This window comes from Bos taurus, chromosome 11 (assembly GCF_002263795.3).
Source record: "Bos taurus isolate L1 Dominette 01449 registration number 42190680 breed Hereford chromosome 11, ARS-UCD2.0, whole genome shotgun sequence".
NCBI classification, from domain to species: domain Eukaryota; kingdom Metazoa; phylum Chordata; class Mammalia; order Artiodactyla; family Bovidae; genus Bos; species Bos taurus.
Window position 1 is genome coordinate 18746342 of NC_037338.1, and position 26689 is coordinate 18773030.

Sequence of the window (26689 nt, forward strand, 5' to 3'; positions counted from 1 at the left end):
AGGCCATGGGTCTGACCCATATCCTGAGGAAAGCAGAGGAAGTCCTGACCACAAATATGCTGAGTGAGGAAAGAACTTGTGGTGTGACCAATGGTCAAATGGAGGAAAGTCAAAATATCTCCCTCCGAAGGTGAGTGCCAAGAGATTGTCCCCTTCTGTATGCTGTTACTGCTGCTAAGTCACTTCAGTTGTGTCCAACTCTGTGAGACCCCATAGACGGCAGCCCACCAGGCTCCTCCATCCCTGGGATTCTCCAGGCAAGAACACTGGAGTGGGTTGCCATTTCCTTATCCAATGCATGAAAGTGAAAAGTGAAAGTGAAGTCGCTCAGTCATGTCCGACTCTTCACGAGCCCATGGACTGCAGCCTATCAGGCTCCTCCATCCATGGGATTTTCCAGGCAAGAGTACTGGAGTGGGGTGCCACTGCCTTCTCCGCTGTATGCTGTTACTACTGTATAATTGCAAAAGCACCAAACTGGGCAGGCTGGCCAGACAGATGGAAAGAGGAAAGACCTTAGTCAAATCTCTTCATCTTTCTCAGCCTGATTTCTTCATAAGTAACTTTGGGCAGGGAATTTCCTTCCTCATAGAGTTGTTAAAAGAATTCAATGACATCATTTTTATGGAGTCCTTAACACACCACCTGGGACAATGGGGTGGAAAAAATACTTTAAAATTTTGTCATTATTATCCCTCCAACAATAAATTTAAAAAAAACATTGAAAAGGCTACTGGGCATAGTAAAAAGGAAAGGGAAATAGTTAACTAGTGTTCTCTGCTAAGTCACGTCAGTTGTCTGCTAAGTCACGTCAGTCGTGTCTGACTCTGTGCGACCCCTTGGACGGCAGCCCACCAGGCTCCCCCATCCCTGGGATTCTCCAGGCAAGAACACTGGAGTGGGTTGCCATTTCCTTCTCCAATGCATGAAAGTGAAAAGTGAAAGAGAAGCCTCTCAGTCGTGTCTGACTCTTCGAGACCCCACGGACTGCAGCCTACCAGGCTACTCCACCCATGGGATTTTCCAGGCAAGAGTACAGGAGTGGGTCACCAGTGCCTTCTCTGCTGCTGCTGCTGCTGCTGCTAAGTCGCTTCAGTCGTGTCCGACTCTGTGAGACCCCATAGACGGCAGCCCACCAGGCTCCCCCATCCCTGGGATTCTCCAGGCAAGAACACTGGAGTGGGTTGCCATTTCCTTCTCCAATGTGTGAAAGTGAAAAGTGAAAGTGAAGTCGCTCAGTCCTGCCCGACTCTTAGCAACCCCATGGACTGCAGCCCACCAGGGTCCTCCATCAATGGGATTTTCCAGGCAAGAGTACTGGAGTGGGGTGCCATTGCCTTCTCCGAGTGCCTTCTCTGGAAACCTTTTAACAGTCACTACCTTGCCCACGTTATCAAAGTGCCTGCCTTTAAAATCAATAGGTGCACAATATGATCAGATAGAAGTACTAAGGTCATTTATACAGGAAGCAATCTGATGAGTGTACCTTTCATTAATGTTTCAGGCAACAAATTTTACCTAAATACAGATGAGTTCACATCAGGCTCGTCCAAACTGCCAACATTCTCTGCTACAGGAAAGCTAAGAAAATCTGTTTATGTTTTTGTTTTGTTTTGTTTTTTTATAACAAACACCCAGTAATAAAAAGTAAAAGACTCTTCATGGCCCTGCTTCCTAGGTACAAAGCACTATTGCTCTGATTCATGACCCAGGTATCTGCAAGAACCGCAATGTCAACATTCTCTGGTTCTAACAGTCAGCTGCCTCTGCCCAGGTGTTAAACCTATGCCCGCATCCTGGGGGGCATTTGGTAATTAGCAGTGCCAGCAGGTGTTTGCACTTGCCACTGTTTCTGGTAGTTGGGCATATGAGTCAGGTCCCTGTTGGAGGGAAGAAAGAGGGTGAAATAAGGCCTCACCCCAGTTCGCGCAAGGTCAGCTTCTTAAAGAGAGAAAAACCTAACTTTCTGCCTCAGTATCAAGCTCTCTCTCTCCTTGTTCATCTGCTAAAACCTCAACTAATTTGAAGTTCACTTTGGCACTTTCTCCTGCTCCCATTTAACAATACTTCCTCATGTTGGCAGTCTCCAAATACCTCCTAGGAATTTTCTGTACTCTGGGTCTTTATGACCTGATTTTCTGCAGCTGAAACCTCCCTGTCCTGAATCCCACCACATTTTCTCTGACTTGACTTCCTGACTTTCAAGGGAATGCTTAGCTAGGCTGATAAAGTAACTCCTGAAATATAATGAGTGTCCAAATGGTGCCTTAAAAGAAGAAGAGAATGACACGGCAGCTCAAAAGAAAGACAGAATATTTCCAGCTTAAGGGAAGAATTGGGCTGCCAAGGCTGCCAGATAAAGCACAGGAGCCCCAGTTAAATTTAAATCTCAGTTAACCCAAAAATACTTTTCTTAGCCTAAGTTGTAAACATGACCACTGAAGGGGCTGGGTTTTATAGAGCATGTAGAGTCTAAATTACTCTGGAGCCTGGGGATAATGCATTCCAGGCAGAATTGGAAATACAGTTCATTTTTTAGTTTAAATATCATCTTCTCAGAAAGGTGTTTCTTACTGCTTTGTTTAAAATTGCAACTGACCATTCCTAAAGGATTTTTCTCCATAGCACTTATCACCATATGGCATATCGTGCATTTATCTATTTGTTTATCTCCTCCTTCTAGAATGCTACATCAGGAAATTTTGTGCTCACTACTATGTCTCTATGTCTACAACAATGGATGCCATGAACTAGATGCTTAATGCATATGTGTTGACTGAACTAAAGACAAATTAACTTTAAAATGGATAACCAACAAGGACCAACTGTATAGCACAGAGAAGTCTGCTCAATATTACGTGACAACAGAAATGGGAAAAGAATTCAAAAAAGAATAGATACGTGTATATGTATAACTGACTCATTTGCTGCACACCTGAAACTATCACCACGTTTTTAATCAACTATGCGTGCTAAGTGGCTTCAATCATGTCCAACTCTTTGCAACCCAGTGAACTATAGCCTGCCAGGCTCCTCTGTCCGTGGGATTCTCCAGGCAAGAATATTGGAGTGGTTTGTCATGCCCTCCTCCAGGGGATCTTCCCAACCCAGGGATCGAACCTGAGTTTCCTGCATGGCAAGTGGATTCTTTACCACTGAGTCACCAGGGAAGCACAATGCTCCAAATAAAAGTTTTTTTTTTTTTTAAAGACACAATTCAAGAAGTCTGACCTTACAGTGCTACCATTAAATAAACATGGTGAATAATTTCATTTTTTAAAAGAGAAATGAACAAGTAAACAGATGAAGGAAATAGGTGGGAACTGATTTTCTTCCTCTTGTGACTCAAAGCTTGGTTCATATTTGTTAAAATGTGAAGACACTAAAAGAATCCCAACCCTGAAGTAGTTTTAAACTAAATGAGGAGAAAAAGACAGTAACCAAAAAAACATGGTCAAAAGAAACATGAACTTCACTGAGAATCACAAATAGTGTATGCGAAGCCGGGACTGGTGCAGTGCTGGTGGCTTAGTCATTCAGTCATGTCCGACTCTTGCAACTCCATGGACTGTAGCCCGCCAGGTTCCTCTGTCCATGGGATTCTCCAGGCAAGAATACTGGAGTGGATTGCCATTTACTTCTCCAGCTGCAGTGGTGGAAGGACTCAAGCAGGCAGTGGCGGTAGCACAGAACAGGGGGACCTGCTCAATGTACTTGCAGGCAGAGGAGGAAGCAGAGCCTCCGGTGCCTCTGGGCATCAAGAGCAGTTGAATTCCTTACCCTTGGGCCCCTTTCTTCGACAGGTCATGTTTCCTCCAGAAGCAAACACACAGCCTAGCCTCCTGCTGCGCATCTCCCTCCATCACGATGCCAGTCCTGCAGATGGACTTCAGAGGCAACAAAGGGACCAGGTGAAAGGAAAATGTGCTTTCTGAGTAGAAAGGTATGACGACTGAAAACCAGAGATCAGGGATTGTATTTCTGCATACCACCTGGGGTAGTCAGGGATTATAGGATGAGTTCTCAGAATCAATCAGCCCTGCAAATCATGTCCATGTCCCATCCCCCCCAACCCACCCACCTCAGGAGAGGCTATACAATAGCAACATCGCCCACAATTAAAGTCAGACCTGGTCCCTGTCAATCCATCTCCCCATATAACATGGTTTCTGTGAAGAAAGATGCATGTGTCTGTAGATGCTAATTGACAGCCAGATTCAATTCAGGAACATCTCAGAAAGGAAGGATCGGCCCTTCCATTTAACAGCCTCTGCATCTTTAAGAGCATTTAGGTGTTTTTTGCATGAGTGTGCATCCTATTTTTCTACTTTCCAGTGACATCTCAAGGCCGTAATTCTCTGTTATTAAATTGTCAGTCACTGTCTTATATGTGCTTGTGACACTTAGACATACGTTGCCAGGAAGAGAAAGAAAATAAGGAGAGAGGGAGGTAGGAAGGGAAAAAATAAAAGAAAAGAAAGGAAGGGAGAAGGAGGGGAAAATCTAAGATAGATAGAACTAAGTCAGTGTTTCTACAGGAACAGAAAACAATAAGAAAATAAACTAAAACCCCATTACACTGTGACTCTGCTATCTTAGAACCTACATATCTTTTTTATTGAAGTATAGTTCATTTATAATATTCTATTAATTTCTGCTAAACAGCAAAATGATTCAGTTTTATATATATATATATATATATATACACATATGTACATTCTGTTTTATATTCTTTCCCACTATGGTTTATTACAGGATATTGAATATAGTTTCCTATACTATACAGTAAGACCTTGTTTATCTGTTCTATTCTATATATAATGCAATAGTTTGCATCTGCTCACCTCAAACTCCCAGTCTATTACTCCACCATATCCCCTTTGTCTTGGAAACAACAAGTCTGATCTCTCTATCTGTGCGTCTGTTTCTGTTTCATAGATAAATTCATTTGTGTCACATTTTAAATTTCACATATAGTGAGAGCACGTGGTATTTGTCTCTCTTTCTGACTTACTTCACTTAGATTCTTAGTATCAGTCATCTCTACGTCCGTCCATGCTGCTGCCAATGGCATTGTTTCATTCTTTTTTGTAGCTGAGTAGTATTCCATTGTGGAGAAGGAAATGGCAACCCACTCCATTGTTCTTGCCTGGAGAATCCCAGGGACAGGAGCCTGGTGGGCTGCCGTCTATGGGGTCGCACAGAGTCGGACACGACTGAAGCGACTTAGCAGCAGCAGCAGCAGTATTCCATTGAATATATGTACACATCTTCTTTATCCACTCATCTGTCGATGGACTTTTAGGTTGTTTCCAGGTCTTGGCTATTGTGAATAGTGCTGCTATGAACATAGAGGTGCGTTGCCTTTTTGAACTACAGTTTTGTCCAGACATGTGCCCAGGAGTAGGATGGCTAAATCAAATGGCAACTCTGGTTTTAGTTTTTTGAGGAACTTCCACTCTGTTTTCCATAGTGGCTGCACCAACTTACATTCCCACCAATGGTGTGAGAGGATTCCTTTTTTCCCCCACACGTTCTCCAGCATTTGTTATTTGTAGACTAAATGATGGCCATTCTGACTGGTGTGAAGTGATACCTCATAGTAGTTTTGATTTTCATTTCTTTAATAAGCAACGTTGAACATCTTTCCATGTGCCTCTTGGCTACCTGTCAGAGCCTACATATCTTTAAAACAGTTGGAATTTTACTTAAATAAACCTGAATTAAAGAACTCTAAAGAGCCTCTTGATCAAAGTGAAAGAGGAGAGTGAAAAAGTTGGCTTGGAACTCAACATTCAGAAAACTAAGATCATGGCATCCAGTCCCATCACTTCATGGCAAATAGATGGGGAAACAACAGAAACAGTGAGAGACTTTATTTTCGGGGGCTCCAATATCACTGCAGATGGTGGTGCTGAAGAATTGATGCTTTTGAACTGTGGTGTTGGAGAAGTCCCTTGAGAGTCCCTTTAACTGCAAGGAGATCAAGCCAGTCGATTCTAAAGGAAATCAGTGCTGAATATTCATTGAAAGGACTGATGCTGAAGCTGAAGTTCCAATACTTTGACCACCTGATGCAAAGAACTGACTCATTGGAAAAGACCCTGGTGGGGAAAGACTGAAGGCATGGGGAGAAGCAGATGACAGAGGATGAGATGGTTGGATGGCATCACCAACTCAATGGACATGAGTCTGAGCAAGCTCTGGAAGTTGGTGAAGAACAGGGAAGCCTGGTGTGCTGCAGTCCATTGAGTCACAAAGAGTCGGACACAACTGAGCTACTGAACCGACTGACTGAAACTGTTTAAAGACTTGCTCATTGGCATGTCCCTAGGTCCTAGATGAGGATCTGGCACATAATAGGCACTCAAAAAACATGTCTTCACTGGATCATTGAATTAATTGGATTAATTTACATATCTTGGTCAAGAAAACTATCACAAGGCATTATTACTACTTGAAATGTTTTATTTAAGTGGAACTAAAAATGAAACAGGTAACTATCCTTTTAATTAAACTAAACACTATGACACAGAAAATTGTTTAAAAAGTCGATCTTTGTGCACTCCTTAGCTCAGAATGGAGCCTGACACTCATAACTTGGGATGACACCACAGGCTGGATACTCACATCACTGCACAGAAAATAAAACCAGCTCCTAGTCAATACTGTGGAGAAGGTGATGGCTCCCCACTCCAGTACTCTTGCCTGGAAAATCCCATGGACGGAGGAGCCTGGTAGGCTGCGGTCCATGGGGTCACTAAGGGTCGGACACGACTGAGCGAATTGACTTTCACTTTTCACTTTCATGCATTGGAGAAGGAAATGGCAACCCACTCCAGTGTTCTTGCCTGGAGAATCCCAGGGCCTGGGGAGCCTGGTGGGCTGCTGTCTATGGGGTCGCACAGAACTGGACACGACTGAAGCGACTTAGCAGCAGCAGCAGTCAATACTGAGTCCCAGCCAACCCCTTACAGTATGTTCCTTTTGAAGGGACTGCCCATGTGTTCTCCATTCAATGGAGAATACAGCGCAGATGGTCCTTCCCATTGACCAGCCACGTTGGCAGCATGACACCACTACAGTTTTGGAAAAAGATGGATACATTTCTTATTCTGATACTGTAGGCTTAACTAGGCCAGTGAAACCTTTGGGACTTTATATGGTTATTTCATTCCTTACTCTTTCCAGCAATTATTAACAGAATTCTAAAAGGACTTCAAAGCATCCATGAGAATCCGGCTGTCTGTGATATTTCAAATATTTGGCATTCATCAGAAAAAAATCAAGTTAGCAGGAGATGTAGCCTGGGTGATGTGGGGAGGGAGATGTTATGGAGTGAGGATGAGCAGGGTGTAGTGGTTATGTGTCATCCTGCCTTCTGCCAGGGATTTCAGTCTGCAAATCCCAGGGAGCTTGTCCACACAAGTCATCTTATTAGGACGAAGAATGGCACTTTGGGGAAAAGGACACCAAACACATTTCAGAGTGCTTCCTGCCTGGGTGGCATTGTCTGGTAGCATGAGCCTGGCTGATGGGCAGCATGGTGTCTTCAGGGCTACATGTGAGAGCAGGTCAGAGTAGCAGCTGTTAGAGTAGAGGCTGAAAAGTTAGAAACTGAATTAAGAAAAAAAGGGTGGGGAGCTTCCCTGGTGGCTCAGTGGTGAAGAATCCACCTGCCAATGCAGGAGATAGGGGTTCTATCACTGGTCTGTGAAGATCTCTGATACCACAGAGCAACTAAGCCTGTGCACCGCAACAATTGAGCCTGTGCTCTGGAGCCCAGGAGCCACGACTACTGAGCCCACCGACCAAAACTACTGAGCCCACCCACCCAATGCCCTAGAGCCTGTCTCCACAGCAAGAGAAGCCACCACAATGAGACGCTCTACAGAGAAACCCCTCTTGCCTCAAGTAGAGAAAAAGCCCACACAGCAATGAAGACCCAGCACAGCCATAAATAAATAAATCTTTAAAACAAACAAACAAGAAAGATTCAGAAACTGTGCATTGTAAGAATCTGTTGAGACCCTCACTTGCTTTTCCTTTCTCTTTGTCAATGAAAATAATACTTTTATCTGAACATTCAAATTTCATGTACTCTACCTTTCAGGGTTATACAGTTAAAATAAAATACTGTTCATGAAATATTTCCTGAGTGTCTCCTCTGTGCCCGATGTGGGGCAAGGCCCTGAGGACTCAGAAATAAATAAGATACAAACCTTCCCCTCTGGGACTTCCCAGGGTGGACAGAAATTCAAACCCACAATCTACAGACTAGTTGAACATGAATCCTGGGCTATCACTTCTCCTCTCGGAACATCCACATGACAAGTTAAGAAGGGATTTTCTGTGATTTATGGAATCTCCAACCCAGAAGCTTAGTTTTGGACTAGAAGCTCAGAAGACAACTAGATAAAGTTAAACATGTCAGTTGGCCATATTAACTAACAGTTGCCAATCAATGGGCTAGAGAAGTATAAAAAATTTCCTGGTAGAAATGTAACCTAAGCTTTTCCAGGCCTCTTAAATCTATGGGTGCAGATGGCATCGCCAATGCAGCAATAATGCACATCTCATTGGCTCTTAACTACATCTACTTGAAAAGGGATCAATCCTCCTGGGCTTGTATCTGGAAATGCCCAAGTGTCTCTTGGGATCAGGAACCTGTCTGTGAAGTACATACCCTTGCCACATTCTTCTTATCTTCTGCCCTCCACTTGATGTCCACTTCATCGAAAGTGTCTGTCAATGGTCCTCTCATGTGAATACTCACGTCTGTGACACATGTGCCCTCCCAAAGATGCCAGCCCTTGAGACTCCAGAATGACCTTGGGAGCAATGAGATGATTGTCTCTCATCCACTTATGTCCTAGACCGTATGTGTCCACATGACTCCCAGAGTCCTCATGGAAAGGAATCCTTCACTTTCCGTCCACCTTCATCATAGTGCTCCACACAGGGGCGTGGGGGCCATATTTTCATTCCTCTTCCTCCCATGCACATTAACTCAGTAAAATAAATGTAGATTCCAGTGTACTTTCCACCCTCCAAAAAGAGTTCAGATGTGTCTGAACCTGGCAACTGACATAACTCAGGTTTAAAATGGAGCCCTTGATGAAGGTGAATTCTGGACTTCTGTGAGTCACTGAATTTAAATTTGGTTCATTTATTCTTTGAATAATACAGAATACATTAGGTATTGGATATTGGGAATACATTGATAGAATTTTTCTGAAGATATACTTAGAGACTTTCCTGGTGGCAAAGTGGATAAGAATCCACGTGCCAATGCAGGAGACAACAATTCATTGCCTGGTCCAGAAAGGTTCCACTGTGCTGCAGAACAAATAATTCCACATGCCATGGAACAAGCAAGCCTCAAACAACTACTGAGCCACACTCCAGAGCCCATGCTCTGCAACAAGAGAAGCCACTGCAGTGAGAAGCCCACACACCCCACAAAGAGTAGCCCCCACTAGCCACAGCTTTAGAAAGCAACGAAGACCCAGCACAGTTAAAAATTAAATAAATAAATAATAACTGGCATTAAAATCATTAATAAAAAAGATATACTTGGTCTTGTGCTTATAGAACAAGTAAATCAACAAATAAATTTATAATTATTAAGACAAAGTGTTATGAAGGAAGTGAACTGTAAGGGAAAGGAGATTTTCATAGGCCTACTAATACACAGCCAACATCCTGGAGCCAGTTTTTGAGAGATAATGCTTTATTGTCTATTGTGTGTCAGCTAACACAAAGCTGTTGAGTTCGAACAAAATGTCAACCAGGTAATTCTTACAGCTCAATAGGTTCTATAGAAGGTAACACCCTGTACTTTCTGCAGTGATAAGCCACAGACTACCACTGTATCACTGAAGAGGATTTGGAACTGCTCTCAAGCTCCTTGACTCAAAAGATTACACTGTGCTCTTTGTGTGTGAGTTTTGAGGTGTTAAGCCCTTCCATCTTGATGCTGTCTGCAAACTTGATGATGCTCATAATTGCATTATCCAGGTTGGAGATTAAAACAATAGCATACTAATTTAGTGTCATCTACTGACAGTGTCAACCCAGGTGGATAGATAGTAAGTGAGTACTACTTAAAAAAAAAAAAAAAAAAACCACTTCTTGTTGATGTTAATGCCGTGAAGGATGGAAATGAAACCCTTTAAGGTCAGAGAAGGCAATGGCACCCTACTCCAGTACTTTTGCCTGGAAAGTCCCATGGACGGAGGAGCCTGGTAGGCTGCAGTCCATGGGGTCACTGAGGGTCGGACACAACTGAGCGATTTCACTTTCACTTTTCACTTTCATGCATTGGAGAAGGAAATGGCAACCCACTCCAGTGTTCTTGCCTGGAGAATCCCAGGGACAGGGGAGCCTGGTGGGCTGCCGCCTATGGGGTCACACAGAGTCGGACACAACTGAAGTAACTTAGTGAATGAGTGATGCTGTCTGTATTGCCTTCTCCCTAGGTACACTCCCCAAGGGAAACTGAAGCCTTCTCACATGATCAACAATTCCCAGAATGATTGGGATGGCCATGAAGTATTTTCAGACCTTACCCATACTTACCAATTCAAGCATTTCCTCACTTATGATCCCTCATCACAGGCATGTAGTTTTACTTCTGCCTTTCTGTGTCAAACTCTGTATGAATCAAGTTACTGCAGGCTGGTTTCACATTTAACAACACTGTAGCCTTGGTGCTGCATTATATTGCATTCAATATTTTCCTGAGACTTTATGTAAATCAATTCCTTTAAAAACTAATAACGTATCCCAGTGACTCAATTATAATTTCCAAGAATGTTTCCCACCGGGACTATGTTGGCCACAATGCATATAACCTTCACATTTAGAAAGCAGCCTGTCTTTACCAGTGCATGATCTATATGCATTTAGTGGCCTGCTCTATAATGTGTTAGGCAAATGGACAAATCAATTCATATGGTCATTAGTCATCAATTGATAGTTCATCTGTTATAATGTGTCACATTAAATCAGCATTGCATTAGATGCTCTTACTGATCTGGAAAACCTGAGTGTTTAAGAAATCGCAAAGTTCAGGCTATTGTTCTAGATATTTTATACCACCCAAAACTTTCTTGGCTGAATAAATGTTCTTTTAAGCAATGCTCAGAGTATGCAACAAGATGTTACTGAGCATTTTAGTGTAATTATGTAGTTATTTTTAAATTGTTAAATATTAATTGACCATTTATTTACTGATTGATGAACTTCATGATCAAATTAAATTTCTAATAAAGTGTACTGATGAGTATGTTTCCATCTGGAAACAGCAACTGTTTAACCAAAAAAAAAAAAAAAATGCATTTAAAGAAGCACACAGTGGATGTGGAAGTCAAACATGTAAACAAAAATATAAGTATTTCACATATAATGTGAAACTTACTGATGAAATATCGATTAATCTTGGTGAGAAAAAAATATAACCAGAAATAAAATTAGCACTTTATCAGATTATATATTGTCACAGTGATTACGATAAACCCTTCTCCAGTGGCAGATGGAAGAAAAGCCCACAAAGATGAATACACAAACACACACACACACACACACACACACACACACACACACACCCCTGTGTGCAGAAGAGCTACATGTGGTAAGTTTAGGACAGGAAACTCTTTAGTAGCAGATTTTGAATAAGCACTTTTCAATGCTGTTCAGATCCCTCTTTTAGTACAAGTTCATTCCAAGAGAAAAAAAAAAGATTCACAAGCTGATAGAGGAACCGGCTCTGAAAATTCTGCTCTGTGGATTCTTGAAATGAACAAAGTAGGCAGTGATCTTTTGCAGGCTAACAATACCCCGTTGTTCACCTAAAAAAGTTCTTACTCATCCTCAACACCCTAGCCCCTCACTACCTCTTCTGTGATATCTTCAGTGTCCTTGATCTGCAGTCCCAGCAAAAACAAACATTTTATACACATTTTACTTAAATTCATATTACTCCTTGTAAAATATCCTACCTCCCTCAGTGCTCTTAAGAGACTGGATTGTGCTTGCTTATAAATCTGTCTCCCCACTGCTTCAAGAGCCCGTTAGGACTATGAATTTTATCCATGTATTTCCAACTTCTGTCTCCAGCATCTCTCTCAATACCTGGCATGGAATAGACAAGCATTCAGTAGTATTTGTTGAATTTGTTAAGTAGATAAATTAAATTAAAATTGATGAGAGCCTCATTTCTCACCTCTGCCAGAGAGAATCGAATGGAATTGATCAAATACTTCCACCCTTGACTTCCCTGAGTTGTTCTATATTTCTGTTATAGTTCTCAATTATTTTTGAATACTTCCCCTGCCATTACCATGACCTAATCATGCATATTTTTATGAAAGTGTATTCTCTCTCATCTGAATGGATGAAGTGGAGTGAAATGAAGAGTGGGGGATAGTATCATTACACGGCTATAGGAATGCAAAACGCAGGCCAAAGAACATCTGTCAAACGTTGGCGTCTGAATATTCACAGGCAGGTCGTTTAAGTTCTGTGATCCTCAGTTTCTTGATTTGTAAACTGAGGATGAGAATACTTCCCTTTGGGTGTGGCCGTGGGAATCAGAGCTATTATATAAAAAGCCATGACAGAGCCCCTGATACATAAGAGGTGCTCCATAAATCACAGAACTATAATGTATACGAAAGTACTTTGTAAAGTGTAGAGCTTGATACAGATGTTAGTTACAGTGTTACCCCTCATCCTGGTACTTCAGTGTTCTCCAGACTCATCATCATTGTAATACATAGAAAAGTATCCGGGACGAAGCCGTAGTAAAGCTCGGTCCCCTTGTCACAGTAACCAAAGAGGGGAAAACAGAAAAGGGCACAATGCACACCTGATTGCTTTTTGTTATATTCATGTCCTTTGTGGATGATCAAAAGCCTCCTCCCCTTTACCACCTAAATGAATCCTGTGACACTTTAACAAGTCTTTATATCACTAGAAGTCCCAAGTAATTGTCTCCTTCTGCTTCTACAATGGCCATCACTCTGAAGCAGAGACTCTTCTGCTGTTTATCTCCATGCACATGATCACCCTGGCATCAGCTGGTCCTTTCCACTCCTCAGTCCTCCTCCATCAGCCAGAATTGGAGCTTCACTTAGACATTTTGGGACACAAACCACCAAACCCAACTCCAGCTAGTGTCTCAGGAAAGCAGTCAAGCCTCCAGACAGAAGTGGAACCAGAAACTGGAAATACTGTGGGAATCTCAAGAGGTATCATCTTTATCAACTCTGCTTGTCTTTTCTTGCCTGATTTGTTCATTATTCCTTCTCCATGACCTGCTTTCTCTGTTTGTCAATTCAGTTGCCAACCTCCCTTCCCACCCTATGCCTCTCTCTCTTACCAGTGCTCAATTTTCTCACTTCTCTTCATTCCCACCAGAGAGAAATTAATCAGCTTAACTGAATGGGGCATGCACTCTGTTCTCATCAAAGTGGAGAAAGGATGGGAGAGCTTCACATGCTGTGAACATAGGGGTCAGGCCAGCCCGGGTGGATGGGCAGGCAATTCTCACAAGTCGTGATGATAACAGAGGAAATTCATGTGTACCCAGAGAGTGTGGTTCACACAGGATAACATATCTGAGGGTCCAGAGCATAGGCAACTAAGTGATATCAGAATCAGTCCATTTAAGTTATGTAAATTCTAGTATCTTTGACTACCACTCCATTTCCCTGACCAATGGCAGCTCAGTAAGTTGTAGGACAGGCACCCTTTGCTTTTATTCTTTTTAGACACTATCTGTGTGCTGCTAAGTCACCTTGATAGACCTGCTTCTGATCTATAGAGGAAGACTGTACAGTAGAAAGTCCAAGCCTGCATCTGAGTTCTGATTCCATGACCTGAGTAAGTCTCACTGCTCCTCAAAGCTTCAAGGTACACACTAGTATGATGGGATGATAACATCTGCCCTGCCTCTGCTTAGAATTGTTAGGATAGTGTCTACAAACAGGTGTTAAGAAAACTACTATATATAACATTGATAACTAGTAAGGACCTACTGTACAGCCCAGGGAACTCTACCCAGTACTCTGTAATGGCCTATATGGGAAAAGAATTTAAAAAGAGTGGATATATGTATATATACAACTGGCTCAGTTTGCTGTACACCTGAAATTAACATGACATTGTAAGTCCACTATACTCCAATAAAAACTATTTTAAGATGCAATCTTTTTATTTTTTAACTTTGTTTATTATTTTTTGCTGCACTGGGTCTTCGTCGCTGTGTGCAGACTTTCTCTAATTGTGGTGAGTGGAGGCTACTCTCTTGCTGCAGAGCACAGGCTCTAGAGCATGGGCTCACCAGTTGTGGCGCATGGCTTAGTTGCTTTGTGGCAGTGGGATCTTTCCAGACCAGGTACCAAATCCTTGTGCCCTGCATTGGCAGGCAGATTCTTAACTACTGGACCACTAGTGAAGTCCCAATAAAAATTTAAAAACAAAAACAAAACTTTGAAAACTATGAAGCATTTTATGAATGTCAGGAAGAACTGAGGCTAAAATTCTGCCTCTGGGGTCCCTCTGACCTGAATTTAAATCCTGGCTCTACCACTTATTAATGTGTCACTTTGAGCAAGCTATCATAGCCCTCGGAGCCTCCATTTCTTTATCTGCAAAATTGGTATTAAAAAATACTATCTCATAGGTTTATTATGAGTTAAATGTGATGATGGGAATAAAGTGCTTTCAAGCCAAGAGGATGCTTGCAGACAGGAGGGAGGGGTCACCACCTGTTGCCAGCACTAGAGAGTCAAGTAAGACATGAGATCTTTCCATTGTACAGAGCCTGTGATCGTCTAAAGGAAAACCTTGATCAGACCCCTTCCAACAACCTGCAAAGATAAGCCCTCTCTTATTTACATACAGACATATCAGAGGTGAAGTGAGATCCTGGAAATACAGAGAGTGGTTGAGGTGTGGAGGGGGAAGAGTGTCTGTGGCCTGTCTTGGTGAGATTTTTGCTCAGGACAGAACAGTGATTAAAACATACCCCTGTTACATGGGCATTAACTTAATAATCCTGCTAATATACAATTACAAACTGAGATAAGTGCTCTGAAGAAATTTTGAGAGCACTTAAGAAAGAGATGTGACCTAAAGTGGAGGGTCAGGAATGGGTTCCCCTGAGGAAATGACATTTAAGCTTAATTTTCAATCAGAAGTGGCAGTTAATTAAATGAAGAGAGTGGGGAAAATGCATGGCAATGGCCCATGCTGCTGCTGCTGCTGCTAAGTCACTTCAGTCATGTCCAACTCTGTGCAACCCCATAGACAGCAGCCCACCAGACTCCCCAGTCCCTGGGATTCTCCAGCAAGAACACTGGAGTGGGTTGCCATTTCCTTCTCCAATGCATGAAAGTGAAAAGTGAAAGTGAAGTCGCTCAGTCGTGTCCAACTCTTAGCAACCCCATGGACTGCAGCCCTACCAGGCTCCTCCGTCCATGGGATTTTCCAGGCAAGAGTACTGGAGTGGGTTGCCATTCCCATGATGCGTTCTAAAACCCGGACAAAGGTCAGTGTGTGTGCAGAGGACAAGGGATATTGACATAGAGTGAAGCTGGAAGGATGATTCAAACCATGCAAGAACTGGTAAGAATGTTGGTCACTGGCCCAGGAAAGATGGGAAATCACTGAAGGAATTTAAGTGGTAGAAAGATCACTCTGGTTGTAACATGGAAAATGAATGAAGAGGCACCACAGTGAAAGCAAGGAGGCTATTGCAGAAATCCAATCAAGAGATAACAGGCAGAATAGCTATAATCCCCACTTTCTATAGATAGTTTCATTATTATTGTTGATGTAATTAATTTTTTAGGACCTTAGCATCTTATTTTATTTTTTAAGCATATATTTATTTGGCCGCACCAGGTCTTAGTTGTGTGGGATCTTCGATCTTCATTGCGGCACGTGGTATCTTCAGGTGCGGCATTTGAACTCTTAGCTGCAGCACGTGGGGTCTGGTTCCCTGACTAGGGCTCCAACCTGGGCCCCCTGCACTGGGAGTGCAGATTCTTAAGCCACTGGACCACCAGGGAAAGCCCAGGACCTTTTCATTTTAATTTTGCCCAGTATTACTCTCCTTAAAAAAAAAAAAAATCTCAGAATTTCTGGGTTGGTGAGCATGTTGAGGTTCTAGGAGGGTAGTGAGCCTGCAGAGAGCATCGGAGCCTCCCAACCCTTCCCCCATACCTTGCCCTATGCATTTTTTCCACTTAACTGTTCCTGAGTTGTATCCTTTTACAATAAACCAATAATCTAGTTTCAGAGTGAAGTTTAATAGGTATTAAGATATCAAAGGGTTTCCCAGGTGGCGCTAGTGGTAAAGAACCCAGCTGCCAGTGCAGGAGACAAAAGAGATGCAGGTTCAATTCCTGGGTGGGGAAGAGCCCCTGGAGAAGGAAATGGCAATCTGCTTCAATATTCTGGCCTGGAAAATACCAAAGCTATTGTCAGAAACATAAAGGTTTAAGTTGAATTGTAGATTTCCCCAAGATCTATCCTGAGGGCTTTTGTCATTCCAGATGCAGTAGTAGCTGAACTGGGAGGAGCTAGTTCCATGGACGGAGGAACCTGGTAGGCTGCAGTCCATGGGGTCGCTAAGAGTCGGACACAACTGAGCGACTTCACTTTCACTTTTCACTTTCATGCATATGGAGAAGGAAATGGCAACCCACTCCAGTATTCTTGCCTGGAAAATTCCAGGGACAGAGGAGCCTAGTGGGCTGCCGTCTATGGGATCCCACAGAGTTGGACACGACTGAAGCAACTTAGCAGCAGCAGCAGCAGTACCAACAAAGGGAAGCATGGAAGGGCAGTTTAATTAATTTTGCTTCTTAAATTTGCCATTGATACAAACCAACCAGCACAGAATCAGCTGCCCAAGAATGGACCACACCAGCCCACTGGTACCCAAGTACATTTCCTGCCCACTGAGGAAATCAGTTCTTCCCCAGCATCCATTATTGTCAATGGCAGCTAAATGTGACTATTGATACTTTTCAAATCTCATTCTACCTCTGTATTTATAACAACCATCTTGGATTTTGAAATATACACTAAAAGAATATAATACCCAAGGATTACTTACCAACATGTCTGACCCCATTTTATTCTAGGTGATTTCACCTTCTTCTCAATCTCTTATTCTTTGAGGATGTGAGGATTTGGTTTTGAGTACTAAGATTTGTGGATTATTAGAAAACAAGGTGTCCAGAGGATAATGACCAAGACAGGTTCAAACTATGACACAGAAGATTCTGAAAACTGGAAATGGTTTTTCCTTACAAAGGGAAACCTTTGGAATTGACATAACAGAAGCCTTTCAAATGTATCACTGTAAATAAGCAGTAATTTTTTTCCTGTGTCACCCAAAAAAGTCAGAAATAGGACTGATAGGAAGATTCCAAATAGGTGCAGAAATCTGCATAAATAGAGCAAAAGTTAAATCTTTCTACTATATTACCTATGGGTAGAAGAGGCAATATTTAATCCCTGGAAATATTGAAACAGAATCTGGACAAAGTTGGGGAGAATCAAGCACCATATGGAGGCTGGAGCTCAATGATCTTCTAGGTCCATATTGAACTTTCCCCTCTAGTCTACCTATTGCCCCAGCAGCAACACAAATGTGGGAGAGGATAAAGGTGGGCATGATTCCCAGGTTCAAATGGCAGAGGAGAGATTACACCCTAGAGAGAGGCAGGCTGGTGTTTGCATAGTGTGAGTCTGTGTTTAGATGACTGCATTTCAAAAATATGTCTACTTTTTTTTTAACCATTGGTTTGTCATCTAAATCTTAGTCCCTTCCACTATCATGGATTTAACTATAAGGCATATTCCCTGCTGCTGATTTGTATAAGACAGCTACACTTAAATCAATTCTTTGGCGCTCAGCCTTCTTTGTGGGCCGAAGAAGTGATGCTTTGGTGGTAATAGAGAAGACTCTTGAGAGTTCTTTGGACTGCAAGGAGATTGAACCAGTCAATTATAAAGGAAATCAACCCTGAAGATTCACTGGAAGGACTGATGCTGAAACTGAAGCTCCAAAACTTTGGCCACCTGATGCAAAGAACTGACTCATTGTGAAAAACCCTGATGCTGGAAAAGATTGAGGGTGAAAAGAAAATAGGGCAACAGAGGATGAGATAGTTGGATGGCATCACTGACTCAATGGACATGAGTTTGAGCAAACTCCAGGACATAGTGAAGGACAGGGAAGCCTGGTGTGCTGCAGTTCATGAGGTCACAAAGAGTTGGACACGACTTAGTGACTGAAAAACAACAACAACACTTAAATCAGTCATAATTTGTAAAAGTGAAATTGCTATTTTTCCATTCATTTTTCAAGCAAAATTTGTCAGGAAAAACCTATAGGGATCTTAATTTCTTTTAAAAACCTATGTTTTATGTGCTTCAGATGAGCAGATTTTATAATAGCTATTTAAACCTGGCATGCTTAGCAATTAAAACATAATATTTGGTGATGAGGAGATTCTAGTTACAAGTTTCTTTTCCAACACCCGGACCATTTAGTTTAAAGGAAAAAAGCAAAGAAGAACTTGGTCATGTTGACATGACCCACATCACTGACATGACTAATGCTTAATTCAGTCATTGTATTCTACCTTTTCCTCATCTCCCCAGGCACAAAAGAACAGTACTAATTATTGCTCTTGAGATGTGGTAAATCTCCAATGCGCCTTCTGTATATGGAAATGGCCTCAGCAACCGGATGAAGCAGAAGTTGGTCAGTGGTCCTACCTCATCACTCCACACATCCATGCAAGCTCATATTAAGAATCTCTTTCCTCATCTCCTACCCTTACTTCCTTCACTTCCAATCAACGTTTTAAGAAAAAAAAATCTCCCGCTGTTATTACACGTCATTTTTATTCTCTTTTCACTTTCATCGCTTAGCCTCTCTTCCTTCCCTCTTGGTGTGTGTGTGTGTGTAAGATGTGTGTACACACATACATACACATGCCTGTTTCCCTGATACTTGGGTGCAACACTTCAAATGTCTCTTCTCACAATGCTACTTTTCTTTCACAATCAGAAGAGAAGTAAGTAGAGAACAACAAACAAAAATGGACCCAAAGATATTCAAACAATAACCTAGCTTTTAAATTTGGGTAAAGTAATGTCTGGAACTTTGGAGTGTTTGTATTTTTCATCTTTAAAAACATTATCTTTGAATATCTTCAAAACTTGGATGAGTAAGATATCATTTAAACATAGTAAGAACATGAACTTTAGAGATAGTAAATGGGTTTTAGAGTAATATGACAATTATACAGTCAGATAAAAAGTACTGGGAAGACCCATCCCACACTGCTTTGAACATGCTATGTGGTATAGCCATTCCAGAATCAATCAGGCAGTACTTAGTGAAATTAATTATGATATTACACATAGCCCAGCAATCCCACTCCTATGCATATACCCCACATGCCCACATTCCATGTTATGATATTTGCACAGATATTCACCAAGACATTCTTGCAATAGCAGAAAAATGGAGGCAACTTGGGTGTCCATTACTGGGGAAAGATTATGTAAAGTACAGTGCACTCATTTCATAGAATACAAATCAGCAGAAAGAAACTGAACTCATATACAACAACATGAATAGATATTCTAAACCTTACCTCCTGGACTTCCTTAACTTAGACACCTACTTCATCAAGATACAAGAAGTATCTTTAGTTCCAGTTTACTAACAAAGTTATGTTTAATGTATCTTAATCAAGTATAATCATTGGAATGACATCGCATCACATTTGCCATAGACTACTGGTTAAAACCCAGTCACAGGTCCTATCTACAGTCAAGGGAAAGAGATTACACAAAGATGGGAATGCTAGAAGAATAATAATTAGGGGGTCACCTTGAGGTCTGTCACCACACCAGGCAATGTTCTAGACAATGAGATTACATCAGTGAACAAAAGAGAAAAAAGTCTGTCTTCATAGAGAGTACAACTGTGTGTGTGCACCCTCGTTTTAAAAACAATAGGATATTGTATATAATCCTTTGTGTCTTGCCTTTTATTTTATAACCTAGCTTGGAAATTTTTTCCTTCAAGTACTTATAAGATCAGGTTATTCCTTATAACAGCTGCATAATGTATTCAACCATTTTCCTACTCATGGACTCTGAGGTTGTTTATAGTTTTTCCACTTAACAATGCTACAAAAAATGCCCTCGTACGTGTATCACTAGATTCTTATGCAGCCTTATCCAGTTTATTTCCTTAAGGTCAAATGAAGTTTCTACTATGTTCTAGCCTTGGCTCTGCTTCATCTAGGTATGGGAATTGGGAAAATTACTTAAGACTTTGTATTTAATTTTCTTACTCTTTATGGAAGGATAACTGAAATGCACTCTCATGTTCAAAATGCACAAAATAGGCACCCAGAGCATGGTAGACAATTTATATATTATTCTGCTTTTTTTTTTGATCACTATATCAACTACTTTATGAAATATAGCCCAAATCTTTTGTATCTTCCAAATTAGACAAGAGAAAAAGGGTGTTCATAGAATGGATGATAATGAGAAAAATAGACCAGAGTGATGGAGTGTCTTTTGTATAATAAGGTGACTGGGAGTCTCTAGATAGCTTCAAGATGGGGGTTGTTCCCCCAAAAGACCAAGATGTGATTAGACAATTGAAACTTTCAGTCTCCATTGACCCTGGACCTCAGGGGAAGGGAGAAGGGCCGGAAATTGAGTTAATCAACAGTGGCCAATGATGTAATCAATCACAACTGTGTAATGTGAAAGTCATTCAGTCAGGTCCAACTCTTTGCAACCCGATAGACTATACAGTCCATGGAATGCTCCAGGCCAGAATACTGGAGTGAGTAGCTGTTCCCTTCTCCAAGGGATCTTCCCAACCCAGGAATCAAACCGTGCTCTCCTGCATTGCAGGTGGATTATTTACCAACTGAGCTATCAGGAAAGCCCCAAATGAAGATTCCATAAAAACTCTAAATGACAGGGTTCAGAGAGCTCACAGGTTGGTGGGCATGTCGAAGTGCTGGGAGAGTGGTGCTCCTGGAAAGGGCACGGAAGTTCTGCATGCCATCCCCATATGCTGCTCTACGTGTCTCTCCCATCTGGTGGTCCCTGAGTTGTATCTTAAATGTAGTTTTTATTTTATTTATTTATTTTTGGCCTCACCACACGACACTTGGGATCTTAGCCCCCAACCAGAAGTCAAACCTGTACATCCTACTGGAAGCATGGAGTCTTAACCACTGGACTACAAGGAAGTATCCCCTGAGCTGTGAAAAGGTGAGGGAAAAAAAGAGAGAGAGAGAGAAGTAACTTTGAAACAAGGATCGATAATGTCCCTCGATGCTCCCTGATCAACTTGGCCTTGATATTTGCTATGGTCCAGGCCTGTCCAATTTAATTGTCTTAATCAAGATCTATCCTTCCTCCCTTTCTCTTTATTATTTGAAACATACACCTTCAAATATATACTCTCTGTGCCTCTCAAAAGGACATGTAGATTTTAACTTTGACAATATACTTACATAATTTAAAGCTGGTATGCTTGAGAGGGCACCATTGAATGCATATACATATAAATAATAGTGTTCTTTACTTACTACAATGTGCCCAGCCCAGGGGTAAGATTTCACTGGTGCAAACTTCACTCCAGATAGGAAGGACTCACCAGTGAAGTGGATATTTGAGGAAGGGGAAATGCTTGCAGTCATAGCTTCAAATCACACCACAAGAGTGGTCGCCTCTCTTAAATCTTGCTCTGTCCAAGAGGGCTGATGCATCTGAGGAAATGTTTCACTATATGACCCCCCAAAGGAAGACCTTCACAATGCTCATATAATGTGTGAGTCTTTAGCCTTCAACATGTGTTTCTTCATTTTTTTAAAAGAAAAAAATAAATAAATAAAGGGCTTTTCCTTAGCTTTAAACTCAAGAGGGAAAAAAAAGATTGACTTGAGGGGAAAGAACTCAAGAAAGTTTTCCTTCAAGATCCAAACAAAAGATAAAGACCTCCCCTGATTAGAAAGGGGGAATGAACTCATTGTGGCCAGAATCTTTTCTCTGTCTCCTAAAGAAAAGGAGAGAAGTTTTACCAAGAAGTCAAAATCTTTCTTAGCTTTGCATCTGCAAGTGGAGGGATCTGTCCAGAGCGACACCTAGTGGTCTCCAGACTGCCTTTAGCAGCAAGAGTCATGAAGAATATAAAGGTGTGTGGATTCAGCCTTAGTAAAAGAGCCCTTTCCCTCCCCTCACATCCATAAGCTGTGAACAGACTGAGCTGTTTATTGGTTTTGATTCCAATACCACTACTTTCTGGCCACATAACCACTTATTGTTAAATCATAGGGAAAATTAATATTTAATATTTGAGGATTGGGTAGAAGTCACAGAGTAGAAAGGAATCGTGATTCCAATGTGCAAAAGAAAAAAAAAATGGCCTGTCTAAATCTGAAATCTGCAAGGCAGCAACGAAGCACAGTATCCAAACCAATAGATGCCAAAGGAACAATGGGTTTTGCAGTTAGATTCTTCTGACTTCATGCCAGAGTTTATTCCCACATGGTTCCCACTCTGCCATTAAAATCTCACCTGGGTGGACCTCTCCAGTTGCCCATCTGTATTCCAGATTGGACTAGGGGATTTAGGGAATGAAGACATTTCAGCTTATCCTGATGATATGTTGCTATTCAGGAAAAATTTAGAACTCCTCCTTGATGCTGTGAGAAAGGAATTTCTACTTTCTCCTCTTATCAATAGATTCTCTCTCAAGCAGGCTGCAGAAAATTTTGGATTTGGATTCTTATGGCTTGAATTGACAAGGACTTCTTTTTACGGAACCTGCCAAATAAAAATTGAGGGAAGCCATTTAGAAGTTATCAAATTTAAACCTTCTTAAAACTCCATTTTTACATATATATGTATGACTGAGTCCCTTTGCTGTTCACCTGAAACTGTCATAACACTGTTAGTTAATCAGTTACACCCAATACAAAATAAAATTTTTTTTAAAAACCAAAACAAAAAAAAAAACCCTTCTATTTTGAGAATTTTAAAAGGTGATATATAATATGATTTAATTTGGCCACCAAAACAGATAATGATAGAACATTCTGGGAAATAATAACTGAGGGAAAGAATTTAGTGGAAGAGTTTTGAGTAGCTCAAATTCTAGTAAAACCTTAGATAACTGGTTTTCCCAACTTGTAAACAAAGGTTAATTGGACCCAAAATTTGCAGGCTACTTTTTTATCTGGCAAGAGATCATTTCATTATACTTTCTAGTTGATTTTAAAAAACTATTTCCAAAGAGGATCCACAGAATATTTTCAATCACAAAACTGGATGATGGACCCTAACGATTTGCAAATGTGTTTCCCTTTGTAATTTCCACAGGTATGACTCTACCTCATTGGACTTGAACTATACCTCTCCTAACCCACTACCTTATAAGTTGTCCAACCCCAATTACGTTAGTTTCCTTCTTGATGAATGTCAAATGAGCAAGCAAGCGTTATACACATTTCTTCCTCTACCATCTACAGTTTTGTGTTCTCTGTCACCTTAAAGTAAAATCTCTTTAGAACAGCCTACAATTTTGTCTGTAGAGCACTTTTGACTCCAAAATCAGCCAATTATGGCCTATGCTGCATTACCTCAATAGAGAGTCCCCATTTTAAAAACTAATACAGGCACTTCGGCAGTCCAGTGGTTAAGACTTCACCTTCCAATATGGGGAGTGCAGGTTCGATCCCTGGTAGGGGAGACAAGATCCCACATGACTCATGACCAAAAAACCAAAACAGAAAACAGAAACAATATTATAACAAATTCAATAAAGACTTTAAAAAAATCATTAAAAAAAAACTAATATGGACCCTGTATTTGATCACATGGTTAGGGCTATAGTTGCTGGCAAAATCTTTTTAAAGAAATAACAGTTTCAAATAGGGTAAAATAAGAACATATCTGAACTTCCTCGTTTTAAATCAGTAACTTAATAAGGTTTTTTTAAATGACTTGGGTGCATACATTCCTTCACCCCCATTCTCAGGTTAATTAATTAAATAATAAAGACAAGCATTTTCACATATGTAAATGGCTTCATTTTATTGTCATGCATTCAGTGGTCTTAAGAAACAGTTGGCCCTACTTTCTACACCAAAAGTTTACAGTCAAACACAAGCCTACAGTCATTTTTGAAAGAGGTCCACAGCACCAACATTCACTGGCTTAAGGTTATAAACCTAAAACATCATCATCCATTCAAGTATGTCGGTATACACTTTGTAGGTAATACTTAGATTGCCAACGCAATACATTCTTGGGTGTTCCATTGAATTCTTTTGTGTCCCATATGGGGCATTTGATTACAACTCCTATAAAATATTTCTAGACTATTGTGGCTGTAACTAGAGACCAAAGTTTTAGGGTCTTGAAATATCTAGTTCTTTAATAAATTAGAATGAACCCAAAACTGCTTCTTGAGGGGAGTTTTGGCCTAGCCAAGGGATACTGTCTCTCCTTATCCTGATGTGCATGGTTGCAGCGAAGGCACCTAAGGAGGAATGGTCTTTTACTCTGGCCTTTCTCAGGTTCTTCTACTTTCCTCAGAGGGCATAAACCCTACACCCAGCTCTGCCCAGTAGAAGAGTACACAATTCCCTTCTCCAGCAATATATACAGAAAAAGAAACTGAAGAATGTGATTAGAATGAGGATTAAATATTACATTAAACTACATTTGAAAATATTGCAAAAAAACACTAAATCTTCTACCTTTTCACATTAAAGATAAGCAATTTGATCTCAAAGCTACTCAATATTTATCAAAAGTTTGGTTGAGGATAATATTACTAACAGGAAAATCTTTGGTAAACTTATGGTCCACTTCTTGAATCAAGAAAGTAAGTTAGAAAAAATGAAACTGAATGAATTTAGTAAGTATAATTTTATAAGAGGGATTAAAAATATAAATCAATATAAGAAAAGTTTATATATATTCCCAAAATTTTTTACCAGAAATTTTGGGGATACATCTCTAATATTCTGAGAAATAAAATCATGAAAGATATGCATAAGTACATATCCATGAGAAAAATCATATCTTTCATAGGTCATATTCACCTCACATATTCATCTGCCATTGACAGGTAAAGAATCTTAGTGCACCTGGAAAATATCAGATCCTGGAAGACAAGTGCCCTGATTTCCCATACTGACATGCACTGGCCTCTTTAGGATGATTAAGCTCAAGGTTCCAAGGTAACTGAACACACATAAGTTCAAACAGCCTTATAGCTTTGTGCACTATAGCTTCCTTCACTTATCCATGGATGTTATAATACTGTGTTCCATATATTTTAATAGAGAGTATAATTCTGTCTTCACTCCACCCACCTCCCTGGTTCTTTGCTCCAACCTGTCTAATTCAAACAGAGAATTGATGGGTGCTTACCTGGAAACTTGTCTAACTGTTGACTAACACTTTCCTAAATGGAGACACAGAAGCAGAAAAACCGACTGTTCAAAGGACAATGGGGCATGTGTGTGAGTGCTCACACATATGGTCATGTATATATGTGTGTTGGGGGATGGGCATTTCCTGATGTTTTTAACCCTTAAGATTCCTAAATCACCAGGCCCCCAAATACATGCATGAACAAAATCCCACAGAATTGAACAGAAAATACACAATTTATTAAGAATATTTAGAGGCTTTAATACCTTACTTCTAATTGAGGAAAGAACAAGACAAAAGATGGACAAGGAAGCAGAAGACTTGGAGAATTCGGTAAACCAACTAGAACCAGCAGGCATCTTAGAACACTCCATCCAACAACAGTAGAATCTATTTTCTTCTTAAATGTACATGGGACATTCTTCAGGGTAAACCACATGTTAGACCATCACATAACCTCAATAAATCCAAAAGGAGAGAAATATTACAAAGTACAGCCTTCAGCCATGATGGAATGAAATTAGAAATCAAAGAAAACTGGGAAATTAGCAAACATGTGGAAATTAAATAACATAATACAAATGTGCATACATAATAATAATAAATACATACACAAATAATAATCATGTACCAAAAAGAAGTCACAAGAAAAATTAGAAAATACAGTATATTGAAATGATTAAAATGAAAATATCAACATTCTAAAATTATGGGAAGTAGTGAAAGTGGCACTTAGATGGTTATTTATAGCTCCTCTGTCCATGGAATTCTCCAGGCAAGAATACTGGAGTGGGTTCCCATTCCCTTCTCCAGGGGATTTTTCCCAACCCAGGAATCAAACCTGGGTCTCCTGCATTACAGGCAGATTCTTTACTGTCTTATTTATAGCTATAAAGTTCTATATTTTAAAAGAAAATCAATAACTTAGTCTTAATCACGAGAAACTAGAAAAAGGACAGCATATTAAAACAAGAGAAGGAAGGAAATAATGGAAATTGAACTGAAAATGAATGAAATAAATAACAGAAAAATAACAGAGAAAATAGAATTAAAATTCAGTTCCTTTGAAAAGAGTAACACAATTAACAATGTTGATCTAGACAGGACCAAGAAAAAAAACATGAAGACTCAAATTACTAAAATCATAACTGACATAGGGAGTCGTACTATC